Source organism: Corythoichthys intestinalis, chromosome 18 (assembly GCF_030265065.1).
Source record: "Corythoichthys intestinalis isolate RoL2023-P3 chromosome 18, ASM3026506v1, whole genome shotgun sequence".
Lineage (NCBI taxonomy): Eukaryota > Metazoa > Chordata > Actinopteri > Syngnathiformes > Syngnathidae > Corythoichthys > Corythoichthys intestinalis.
Window position 1 is genome coordinate 18,855,572 of NC_080412.1, and position 13,667 is coordinate 18,869,238.

At 40.3% G+C, this 13,667-nt stretch overlaps 1 protein-coding gene across 1 annotated transcript in view; it reads right to left on the minus strand.

Annotated features, from left to right (window-relative positions):
* The window catches only part of flrt1a (fibronectin leucine rich transmembrane protein 1a), a 144,162-nt gene extending 135,073 nt beyond the window's left edge, over positions 1 to 9,089 (minus strand). The window contains exon 1 of the mRNA XM_057820582.1: positions 8,915 to 9,089. The gene's annotated coding sequence lies outside the window, so the exon portion shown is untranslated. The remainder of the gene's footprint in view (positions 1 to 8,914) is intronic.
* Positions 9,090 to 13,667: the final 4,578 nt, after the last annotated feature.

Here is a 13,667-nt window from a genome sequence, read left to right on the forward strand (position 1 = left end):
ACGCCCCACTTTTCAGTTTTTTTATTTGTTAAAAAAGTTTAAATTATCCAATAAATGTTGTTCCACTTCACGATTGTGTCCCACTTGTTGTTGATTCTTGACAAAAAAATTAAATTTCATATCTTTATGTTTGAAGCCTGAAATGTGGCGAAAGGTTGCAAGATTCAAGGGGGCCGAATACTTTTGCAAGGCACTGTATATTTTTCAAACTATTAGTTGCTCTCTATAAATGAGTATTTTCAAACACGCGTGACCGATTATAGGGTGTGTTTGTGCATTTATAAACTGTATTTCTCATTTGCTCTTCATCTTTTAACTTTGTAATCGTTGTATTCATTAGTGTTGCACCAATGTTAGTATTACTACCAATACGGCACTAAAATCTGGTATCGGCGAGTACCAGTGTTGTTTTTGGCAGCCCTTTTCATTTTCATCTTAGTCTTTTTGATGATAATATTTATTAGTTATTTCAAAATGTGTCTGAATACACACTCAGCAGGAAAATAGTACATTATTTTCAATTAATTATCGACAAGTTCTGAGGTACGTCCGCTTTACTTCCACATTTCTGCTCGCGATTTCCGTTTTACACTTTCTCCAACCAAAACAACAGTCGCACTGGAGTGGCATCACTCATCAAAATCACTCAAAAAGACAATTTGGAAATGTTGCATCCATGTGCCGTCTTCACGACATGGGAGGACAACATGAAGAAATGGCTAAAAGTCGCCACAACATACACACACATAGTTTTGTATTTAATTGATTTAATGGCAGTGAATGGAAATGCAATCAGGGACCTGAAAATCTCTGAGGCATCCAATTGAATGTGTCCTAATAAATGAATATGGGAATTTTGTGTTCATGAAGGCAGATGTGGAACCATACAGTACCACCACAAAGCAATAACAGGTAATTTATGTTCGAAATGACTACAATTCTGTGTGTTACCTCACAGCTGAGACATCATCAGCTTTGCATTAGCTTCAACGTTAAAGAAATAGAAAACAAACAGGCATCTTCTACAAGTCATACACGGCGTTTTACCCTAAATGCATAAATTCAAGCATTACACTTTTTTTTATTTTATTTTATTTGTTAACAGGTGGAAAACACTCTTAGGAAAGGGAAAACAACTTGATGTGCATAACAACAACACTTACAGTTGTGGTCAAAAGTTTACATACACTTGTGAAGAACATAATGTCATGGCTCTCTTGAGTTTCCAGTTATTTCTACAACTCTGATTTTTCTCCGATAGAGTGATTGGAACAGATACTTCTTTGTCACAAAAAAACATTAATGAGGTTTGGTTCTTTTATGACTTTATTATGGGTGAACAGAAAAAGTGATCAAATCTGCTGGGTCAAAAATATACATACATGGATCTGAAAAAGCGAATCATTGACTTGAAAAAGTCAGGAAAGTCACTTGGAGCCATTTCAAAGCAGCTGCAGGTCCCAAGAGCAACAGTGCAAACAATTGTTTGTAAGTATAAAGTGCATGGCACTGTTTTGTCACTGTCACGATCAGGAAGAAAACGCAAGCTATCACCTGCTGCTGAGAGAAAATTGGTCAGGAGGGTGAAGATTCAACCGAAAATCACCAAAAAGCAGATCTGCCAAGAATTAGAAGCTGCTGGAAAACAGGTGTCAGTGTCCACAGTCAAGCGTGTTTTGCATCTCCATGGACTGAGAGGCTGCCGTGCAAGAAGGAAGCCCTTGCTCCAAAAGCGGCACCTTAAGGCTCGACTGAAGTTTGCTGCTGATCACATGGACAAAGATAAGACCTTCTAGAGGAAAGTTCTGTGGTCAGACGAAACAAAAATCGAGCTGTTTGGCCACAATGCCCAGCAATATGTTTGGAGGAGAAAAGGTGAGGCCTTTAACCCAAAGTACACCATGCCTACCGTCAAGCACGGTGGTGATAGTATTATGCTGTGGGGCTGTTTTGCTGCCAATGGAACTGGTGCTTTACAGAGAATAAATGGGATAATGAAGAAGGAGGATTACCTTCAAATTCTTCAAGATAACCTAACGTCATCAGCCCGAAGATTGGGTCTTGGGCGCAGTTGGGTGTTCCTACAGGACAATGACCCCAAACACACAACAAAAGTGGTAATGGAATGGCTAAATCAGGCTAGAATTAAGGTTTTCGAATGGCCTTCCCAAAGTCCTGACTTAAACCCCATTGAGAACTTGTGGACAATGCTGAAGAAACAAGTCCATGTCAGAAAGCCATCAAATTTAACTGAACTGCACCAATTCTGTCAAGAGGAGTGGTCAAAGATTCAACTAGAAGCTCGCCAGAAGCTTGTGGATGGCTACCAAAAGTGCCTAATTGAAGTGAAAATGGCCAAGGGACATGTTACCAAATATTAGCGCCGCTGGATGTATATTTTTGACCCAGCAGATTCGATCACTTTTTCTGTTCACCCATAATAAAGTCATGAAAGAACCAAACTTCATGAATGTTTTTTGTGACAAAGAAGTATCTGTTCCAATCACTCTATTAGAGAAAAATCAGAGTTGTAGAAATAACTGGAAACTCAAGAGAGCCATGACATTATGTTCTTCACAAGTGTATGTAAACTTTTGACCACAACTGTACGTTGATGGACATACAGTATATCGAGACTACGAGCGTTCTACCTTGATGATGGAAAGCTCAATTTATGCTCCACCTTCGTTAATATTTTTCTGATAATTTTATAATTTGTGATTTATTGACCTGTTTTGCACATGCACCAATCGTTTGAAATAAAACAAGAAATGGAATCATGTTGTCCAAAAGTTTTATTGCGATCAATATCTGCAATAAAAAAAGAATGACATACTATTTGTGTTTATATGTACATGTGTGATGAGCTCATAATAATATAAGCAGATGAACAATACCTTGTAGTATTTGCTTGTAACAACAAAATCTGTGTCAGCCCTCCTGTATTCGACAACTGTAATATTATTTGTAATTTTGCCTCATTTTGGTCACTCCACACCTCATGTTAACACAGGCTGCACAACTTGTTCGAATTTTGTCCACAAACAATCAGAGATAAGACCAAACGAAACCAAACGAACAACACAGAAAGTCCTGGAGCTTCATCCAAGTCGTGCTGAATCAATTTTTGAACATTCCGTGGGTTCCTCTGGTTTAACTTTGCAGTTTTAACTTTGTAAACACACTGCTTACTTCAACCGCACTTCATATTCTGTCTAAACCGGAAGTTCGGAGCAGAAATTGTCAAAGATGTCCCATTTTCCCTCGGGAAACTTGTCTATACCAACCTGGACACCACCAACTTTACGTAAAAATAAAAGTTGTCCGAGAGTTTAAGAGGACACGCACTGTTAGTAATAACCTAATGCTAACGCGAACATGAATGCTATACTAATGCTATGAGTTACATATAGTGTGTGATGATCACTCAGCACAGACCATTAAAGGCTAAAGCAATGTTGCATATTCTCTCTTGCCAACATAAGAAGACAAATTTTACCGTGTGTGTCTCAAAACAAGCAATGGGGAGACCGCAGAGGACAATAGTGGATGAGTTGGGGGAGGGGGGGCGCAGCACTTCACATGAGTGACACAACTAGACACTGCTACAATGTAGGTTAAATACACATAAAATGTCACACTGTGAGCATGTGACGGAAATTATGGCGCATTTTCATCTCGTTTCCGTCTCGTCAGACGACGTCTCATTATGTTTTAGTCTCCCAAGACATGTTTTCAGCTCATTACCGTCTCATCATCGTCATGAAAAAAATAGTTCTTTGATGAAATATTTTCGTTATAGTGCACGTTGACGAATGAACACTGGGGATTACTGAGAAAAAATGTGCCGATCCTGTGCAATATGTACTTTTTGAAACCTAGTTAGTCTAACCGCTGGTCGCCCCACTCAAGATGGCCAGCAGATAAGCATGCTACCATGAAAATAAATTTTAAAAAATATATATATATATATCTTTTTTGCTCTTATTCCAAAACCGGTTTTGTATTCATTCTCTCTTTGACGTAGCTCCACTTCACATAGTGTTTCACATTCTTTAGACCAGGGGTCCCCAACCTTTACTGCACCAAGGACCTGTGTGATTTGGGTCTTTTTTTCACGGACCGGTGTTCTGTCAAATTCTGCACCCTTATAAAATTTTGCTCCCAAAGGTTTTGTGGCGGTGATAAAAGCCCTCTATTATAGTGTAAAGTGCTTTGAGCGCCTTGAAAGGTAGAAAAGCGCTATATAAGTATAACACCATTTACCATTTATATTCAGTTGGACTCTCAATGTTGCTAAAAAACTATTTACATCATAAACATACATGTGCAACACGAAAATGGCGTAAATTAATGCTTAACGACACGGCAAAGTTGTTAAGTGAGAGAGCTGCGTGCAGTTGGTGTGTGCAGCTAACATGGCAAATGTAAGTTAATATTCCTTTCTTTAATGAAAGTTTGTAGTGTGTACTTTGGAATTGTTGCCTTCGGTAATGTGCGGCAGAAAAATACAGCAAATATAAAATAACATTTGTTTTTAGCCCCGTCGTGTTAAGTGCAGGGAAAATACAACTCACCTGCTGAATCAGTGGGAGGCCTGAGCTTGTTTCATTGAGACGAGATGGTCCCGAGATGGGAGAGTGAGAGAAGCCCGCTTCACAAAGATACGATGTTGGAAATTGTAGCACAGTTTTCAGCGCTCTTCTAGCGATGTCAGAATATTCCGAAATGACTTTAATCCAGAACCTCGGTAGAGTTGTTGTCTCAAATTTACGTTTAAGGTCGCCATGATTTAAGATCTTTACAAGCTGATATTCCTGTTGCACAGACATGCTCGAATCACTCGGTTTATTCACATACGGGTCACGAATCCACTATGTGGGTCTTTAGTAATTGGGAAGTAGCATAGATTTTGTTTTCTTTCGAAGTTGTAGGCTCATCTTCTGGCTCGTCAGGTGCCCTTTTCCCCGTAAAAAATCCTTCCAAAGACGTCTGGTTTTCAGTTGTTCTAGTGTGGGGGCTAATTATTTCCGGGAACAAATGTGATGGACGATGACCTGCGTCATAAGTTATTATCGAGGCTAAGCGCACATAGACATACAAAACAAGATGTACTGCTAACAGTCCAATCAATGCATTTCTGTGACAACCTCCTATCCTGTAGTTGTATATCCAGAGTAGAAAGGGATATTGGTGTGTTAAGCGGCACAGGCCAAAGTCAATCGGCCAGAATGCAGTCGTTAATATATTATTTATTATTTCTGCGCGGCCCGGTACCAAATGCGCTGCGGACCGGTACCGGTCCGTGGCCTAGTCATTGGGGACCCCTGCTTTAGACAACCCTGCAGTCTAAACGGTGGCTGAATCAACACTGCACTTTATTTAGCTTAAAATCTCCCACACACAAACAACACGCATACTTTGTAAAGATCAATACATTGATTTCCCCTCCCCCCAAGCACAGTTGAATATCATCTTCACTTGTACCCCAAACGCTTAATTCACAATAAGAATTCTAAATATAACTTTTCTTCCGATGTCAGATACAACAATTTGTATAGTATGTACAAGCCTCTTTAGATTATATGTATCCATTATAGATGGAAACGTGTCCACTTGTCATTAAAGATGCATCCAAGCAGCTAATCCCAAAGACTCAAGCGGCACTCCACGGCAAACAAAGATCATGTTTTATTCACAGTATGTCATGTTGTGACATAGCGCACTGTTTCCACAAATTCCTTTGCTTGGAGTTATTCCAAGCTAATGGGCCTGAAGTCATCCTGAGTGGTGTCATGTGAAGGACACAAGAGCCATGTGGAGTGAAAGTGACAGTACTACCAAGCTCGAACCATTGCGTGTTTCATACATTCAGGATATAGTCTCGCGAGAAGCACTCCTAACAATTTGGAACAACCGTTTTTTTTCTTCTTCTTGTGAAATGGTGGCAACAGTCATGCAGGGCGTTTGTTAACCACTTGGGATGAACAGCGGTAATGATATCACGAGTGAAATTGTTAAAAAAGTATCTCTCTAAAGTATTCATAATTCATGTTTTGAGCATTAAGGATGTATTGCAGCTAGTTGGTGGGTGTACTGCCTGTACTAATCCTTGTTGGTGTCCACTCTTACAGAATAATCTATGCAACACGACGGTTAGTATTCATCTCTCCCTATGATCTAGTGAAGTCTGTTAAGCCTTCTCGCAGCTTCCTGAAGCGTTTAACCTTGTCAGAGATACGTCAGATCTATTAAGATTTCCTGAAAGGGTTGAGAGTTACAGGCTCATTTAGAATGACTTCCATTTTTAATAAACTGCTCAAGGCACCCTAAGATCCGATAGCAACGACATGCACGTAACAGTGCAAGTGAGAAAGATCTTTTAATTTATATAAGAACAAACAAAGAACTTGGAATGTTCTCGTTTTTATTCTGTGGAAAATATATTTTTTTAAAGCAGTCTTCTAATTCTTTCAAGGTTTCCCTAGTTAAAGTACGCAGCATGTTTCATTTACACAAGTGGTATTTACGGGTAACTTCCTATACATTTTAGGACATTCCCGGGTCGCTTCCTATTGATGCTGTGGCATTTCTGGGTCACATTTTGTTGTTTTTGAGTCACTTTATGATGGTTTAGGGGCATTTTGGGTTACTTGTTGTATATTTTGGTACACATCCTTTTATTTTTTGGCCAATTCAAGACGTTTTTTTTGTCAAGTATTTTTATGAATATTCATTCGCTGCCAACACTTTCAGTTCAAATAGATTGGACGTCTACCTATGATAAACCTGTGATTAAAACAGCCAAATGATTGGATGTCTATCACTGTCAATGACACTGAAAGACTTCACTTCCTTCAGCGCTAATGGGTTGTTCATACTGTTTTATGTTTCATTTCTTTGCACACGAGCTCTGAAAACGTGCCAGGCAGCAACTTAATGGCATGAAGATCCTGCTGACTATGTTCTCAAATGATCCATCCATATCCGTCTTTGTCATGCTCAATATAATACTTTATTATCCACTCAATATATTATTAATTATGTACTCAAAAATTAATTTGATTAAAGGCTGCACGACACATTATATCATACAGCATATCGCTTCCCAGTTGCTCTGAGTGGCTTTTGGGATGTCAGTGCCAAGAAGCTTACTGACCCCCAGTGGAGTGGAGTTTATGGGGCTCAGGACCATGGACAGCGTCTGTACTGCCGCACACAAGAATTGAACATGAACTATAGGAGCCTAAGAGGCCCTCAATGAGAAACATTGTTTAAAATTTTATCAGGCGCACACATCAATTAGGATGCTGCGTGAAGTCACCATGCTCATTTTTATGGGAGTTTTTGCATCCAACAGCTCTTGAGTTTGGATCGTTATCATGGTTGTTTATGGTGCTGTACGAAATAAAAATACTGTAATTGCCTTAATGATATAAAACTTTCTATCAACCTTTTACATTTCCAACATCATGATCGCAATAAATAGACCTAAATAGCCAGCACTGCATAATTTGGACAACAGATAGCACCGAGTTTGGACTGTATTGATGGGATTCAGCCAATATTTTCCAGTAAACTGGTGATGTGATTGGTCATTTTTGTCACGTGATCATAACAGGTACAAGAATGGAATTTAGGTACACAAATATGGCAACCAGTTACTAGTATGAAATAGACCATATACCACAAGAACAGCAGTATTCATTGTTGTGTGCCGTCTTGAAGCGTTTTGTAATGTTACAACAACGAAGTTTGTGAGTTTTCTTTGACTTCCCCATCATTGCTGTGGTATAACATGACCAGTGGTGGAACGATGTGAACAGGGCCTGTGTGCGATGAGTATAAACAGGCCCCCCCGAGTGGACCGTCCGACAGGGTGGTGGTGCTAGTGGACAATTATTCGCAGGCCTCTCAAGACGATTGTCCTTTGTGTAGGTGTATGTGTGTGTGTGTGTGTTGGGGGTGGGTAGATTAATTTTTATTGCGGGCCCCTCCAATGACCAGCCAAGCAGAGTGGGTGCTGGCAGAGATATTTTAATATTTAGTTTATGTTTCTGTTTGACCCTCCCCTCGCACAACTACGCCCATTATACGCCCGCAAACCGGGCTCCCTAGAGGCCCAGGCCCGGGTGCGGTCGCATCCCCCAGACACCCCCTCCTAACTTCCGCCCCTGAATATGACAAAAATCACTCTGCTCTGTAGTCGGTTTTTAAGACAACAGATATTAATGTTTGTTTGGAATGGCTACAAATTACCTGTTTCCAAATAGCGATAGCGCCCATTTTGGAGTGGATTAAGTGGGGTTAAGTGATTTTTTTTCCGGTAAACTGGCGATTTTTATGGCCATTTTTTGTCACGTGATCAAAACAGGTACGAGAATGGAATTGACTAGGTGCACAAATATGGCAACCAATGACTACCATAAAAGAGACCATATATCGCAGGCAGGAACATCAGTTTTCATTGTTGTGTGCCGTCTTGAAGCGTTTTGTCATGCGACAACAAAGAAGTTGGTTTTTAAAACAACGGATTTTAATGTTTGGAATGGCTGCAAATTACCTGTGCCCAGACCAAACATCTGGAAACAGAAAGCCCAATCCCACAAATACCCTTGAACTCTGAGATGGAGACCAAGTTGACTTCAGATCATGACTACTGTGTCATCCCTCAAACAGAAGCTAGGACTTCATTGCCCACTGAACTCCATTTCAACATGGTACAGTAGATCAACCAACATGACAACTGTCAGGCCACTCTTGTCTATAACGATAGGGATATGCACCCCACCTTAAACTAAATCAAACTAAAATTGAAATACTGTATCTGCACGACAACTTGAGCAAACCTAAATGTTTGCTACATAACTACACACAGCTAGCTAGCACAATGTGAATTTGCTGTCAAGCTTACCTTATAAATGTTGATAACACTTGTACGCCTTCTCTCATTTACTCCAGGTAGCAGATAATCCCTTTCTAAAGAGTCTGAGGACGTATGAAATTGTAATCTTCGGCAAGGTCTTGAAGACATCCTAAGAAAAACAATGCTGTTTTGTTGGCCCAGAAATTGTCATCTGACACTCGAGATAACAGAAGTAGGGTCGTGCACCTAGACTAAGCATTTCTGAAAACATCATTTTGAGCTGCACACCTGTGGTAACAAATGTCTCACCTGTTCGTGATTCCGACCCCGCTTGCTCGTTACTGGCATGTTTTAGAACTATGCCCACAGAAAGGTGGTTGTATGTCGGCCAGCCTTGTTCTGAAGCTGACAACATGGCGGAGCCACTAATGCCAAGGCCATTAATGTTAGTTTAGGTCATTTATTGATGATTTTAATAAAGGGATCTTTTCAAAGAGATGATAAAAAATTCAGTAAATAGATCAATTTTTACCTGCTAGGTTGTAGTTTATATCTTATATCACTTGAATGTGAAATCTAAAGTTGCTCTGATAATGCCATATACAGTAATGCCACGCTTTGCCATGTTTGCTAGTACAAGGACTGTACCTGAACATTTGATTTAAAATAAATAAATTAATTAATTAATTAATTAATTAAAATGACTGAGATGTGGCTTTAAACATTTAGAATCCATTATAATTGATCTTAATTTTATAACAAAAAAAAACAATGAGTCTTATCATTGCGTTTACTTTCTTCAGTCTCCTCAATGTCCCAGTTCTTCTTAGCTAACCTTTCTCTATATGCACTTTTGCACCCCCTCATTCCACCACCAAGTCTCCTTATCTCCTTTCCTTCCAGATGGCACACCAAGGACTGTCTACCTCTCTCTCTGATCATATTTGCTGTAGTTGTCCAGTCATTTGGAAGCACTTCCTGACCATCTAGAGCTTGTCTCACTTACCTTCTGAAAGTCATACAGCACTTTCATTTTCAGCTTCCACCATTTTGTCCTCTGCTCTGCCTTTGTCCTCTTTCTCTTCCTCACCACCAGAGTCATCTACACACTGCCATCCAGTGTTGTGTTGCTACACTCTCACCTACCACTACTTTGCAATCACTGATCTCCTTCAGATTACACCATCATCACAATATGAAGTCTACCTGCGTACTGCTACCTCCACTCTTGTAGGTCACCCTATGTTCCTGCCTCTTCTGGAAGGAAATATTCATGGCAGCCATTTCCATCCTTTTTGCAAAGTCAATCACCATCTGTTCTTCTGCGTTTCTCTCCTGCCCATCACCTCCTCATTACCTCTGTTTCTTGCACCAACATTTCTATTGAAATCTGCTACAATGATAACTATCACTTTTAGGGAGGTTCTGCATCATTTCATCAAGGTCTAACCAAAATTTTACCTTCTACAGCTGTTGGGTCTAAAACTCGTTCTTTAACTAAGTTATTTACCCAAGACAAGCTGACAAAAGGCAGGGCACGGTGAGATAAAGTCAGACACTGGACATTTTTTCAACCTGCAGGTTGGGAGAGCCAGGAGACATAGTTCCGCGACCAATGTCTCATCCAAGTCTCTCTCCGAACTCTCCCGCGCTGCTAACTTTTATTGAGGGCTTGTTGATGGGCGAAATACAGTTACAACACTGTTGTCCAACGTGGCAGGTTCGGTCGGGCAAATTCCTTATTCTAGTCAGTGATTGAACAGTCACACTTCCCGATTAAAACTTCCTGATTGAATTACCTGAGCAGGCAAGATAACATTGTTTTAAACACACATTTGTACTCATAGTACTGTAGCTTGGTGGAAAAGTACTGAGACGTTGTGTGATGAATCAATATATGTGTGTGTATCTACTCATCAGCAGGATGTGAACAATCACCTCTAAGCACATGATGATGGCTAAAACTGTATTCTTCATAATAGCTTGGGAGTGCGCGTATAATAGCTGTGGAAGAGCAAACTGGCATAATACTGTATATTTGGCACCCAAAAACAAGCTTATCTTACAACAGCTCACAACCTACCTGTGGCACTTACCCACTAACAACATTGATCATCACACCTTCAGTTCCTAGCTTCAGGCTCAACACTCCATCTGTCACTCTTTTTTTTTTATCTCTAGACGTTCCTTACAAACGCCTCCTTCACGATAACTCCTACTCCATTTCTCTCCCTATCTACACCATGGTGGAACAACTTGAACCCTGCTCCTAACTTCTAGCTTTGCTCCTTTCCACCATGTCTCCTAAACACGCAGTATGTCCACCTTGCTCTTGTGCATCAAGGAAACCAGCTCTGTACCTTTTCCTGTCATAATTCCAACACTCAAAATCCCTACCCTCAATTCAAGACTCTTGGTGTTTCTCTTCTCTTTCCTTCTATGAGCACACCATCTTCTTCTCCTACTTCGACGAACAGTAGTGCAGTTTCTGCCGGTACCCTGCAGGTCAACAGAACCGATACCGGTCGTTGTTAACCCGGGCCTCGACCAATCCGGTATGGAAGTCATATTTCTGATTCGCATGTTTGATTCGGCCAAAGCTTGATATCGGATGCCCTTCCTGACACAACCCTCTGTACAGTTGTACTTTGACATACAGTATGATCACTTACGACAGTATGATACAGTACAACCCACGATCTTTTCGACATCCGACGTAAAAGGCAAGGCAAGGCAAATTTATTTATATAGCACAATTCAACACAAGGCAATTCAAAGTGCTTTACACCACATGAAGATCATAAAAATCACATTTAAATCAACACAATGTAGAAACGAAGACAAAAGATCGCATTTAATCACAGAATAAAAATAAATAAATAAAATAAAAATAAAACAAAAACTACTACTACTAATAGTAATTGAAATCAGCAATGGAGATAAAAACAAGAGGAATAGAAAGCAGGTAGATTGAAATATATAGACGGTTATAGATATGCAGTGCTAAACAAAAGCGTTTTTAGCCCTGATTTAAAAGAGCTAACAGTTTGAGCATACTTCAGACGTTCGGGTAACTTGTTCCAGAGGTGAGGAGCATAATAACTAAATGCTGCCTCACCCTGCTTGGTTCTTGTTCTTGGAACATGCAGAAAACCGGTTCCAGACGACCTTAGGGGTCTAGATGTCTCATAAGACTCTAACAAGTCAAGCATGTATTTTGGTCCAAGGCCATTAAGTGTTTTGTAGACGAGCAGTAGTATTTTATAGTCTATCCTTTGACTTACTGGAAGCCAGTGTAGCGATTTCAAAACTGGTGTAATGTGGTCCAGCTTCCTTGTATTTGTGAGGACTCTGGCTGCAGCACTCTGTACCAGCTGCAACTTCCTGACTGTAAAAGTTGACTCGCCATTTGTTTCTACATCCGATGACATGCTCGAAATACGACAATTTATGACAGCGCCGCAGTTTGTTTTTGTGTAAAACGAAGCACGGCGGATTTTCTTGTGAGAGAAATCAACATGGGTTCCAAGAATGTTACTGCAGGGGGTCAAAAAAGGAAAAGGGTGATGTTTACCATTGAAATGAAGATGGAAATGATAGAAAATTATGAGCGTGATGCACGCATCCATGAACTGGCTCGACAATACGGCTGTAGAATGTCTCCTCTCGACGGTCTTCCTCCTACCGCCGTTCGCCAGTATTTATAATTCGGTTGTGGTAACATCGCCAAAGAAGTCACCAGCTTCGTCACGTTTCTAGTCATTTATTCCATCAACTTGTGCAACACAACACACCTACTGTCCACCACAGCTGAACATGAAAAGTGAAATACAGTGGTACCTCTACATACGATCGCTTCGACACACGAACTTTTCGACATCCGACGTAAAATTTGACTCGCCATTTGTTTCTACATCCGACGACATGCTCGAAATACGACGACAATGGCAGCACCGCAGACGAATGCACGGCGGATTTTCTTGTGTGACAAATCAACACTGGTTTCAGAAAAGGTTGGTACAGGTGGTGAAATAAGGAAAAAGTTGACGCTTACCTTCTAAATGAAGATGCAAATGACAGAAAAATATGAGCGTAGGGTGAGCATCCGTGAAATGGCTCAACAATACATCTCCACGGTCCTCCTCCGACCATCGTTCGCCAGTCTTTATAAGTTAAGCTGACAATTCTTATTGTGGTAACATCTCCAGAGAAATCGCCAACTTCGCCACGTTTTTATCATTTATTTCACAACTTATTCAAAACAAAAACACCTTCTGTCTGCCGCAATTGACGCGTTCTCAAGAAAACATTCAAAGTGAAAGTGAAACTCAAGCTCACCGGTCTGTCTCTGGCACGTGAGCCCCGCGGTGCGTTCAGGGTCAGCAAAAAACGTCCGCCACATTAGAACCCGATTCGTTACATTAATACAGGAATTATTATTATTATTATTATTATTCCGATTTTGATTTATAATTTATTTGTTTTGCTATGTGTAATTGCCATTTGTAATAGTACCAGCAGTATTTCTTAAGGATTTAGTGAAGGTTTTTGGGCTGTGGAACGAATTAATGGAATTATAATGTATTCCTATGGGAAAATCCTGCTCGACATACGACCATTTCGACTTACAAACAAGGTCCTGGAACGGATTAGCTTCGTATGTAGAGGTACCACTGTAGTCCTATCTCACTGTCAAGTCAGCCACGCGATGCGTTCAGGTACACCACGCAAAACACATTCTCCACATTAGAACTCGATTCGTTACATTATTACAGGTATTATTATTATTATTATTACTATT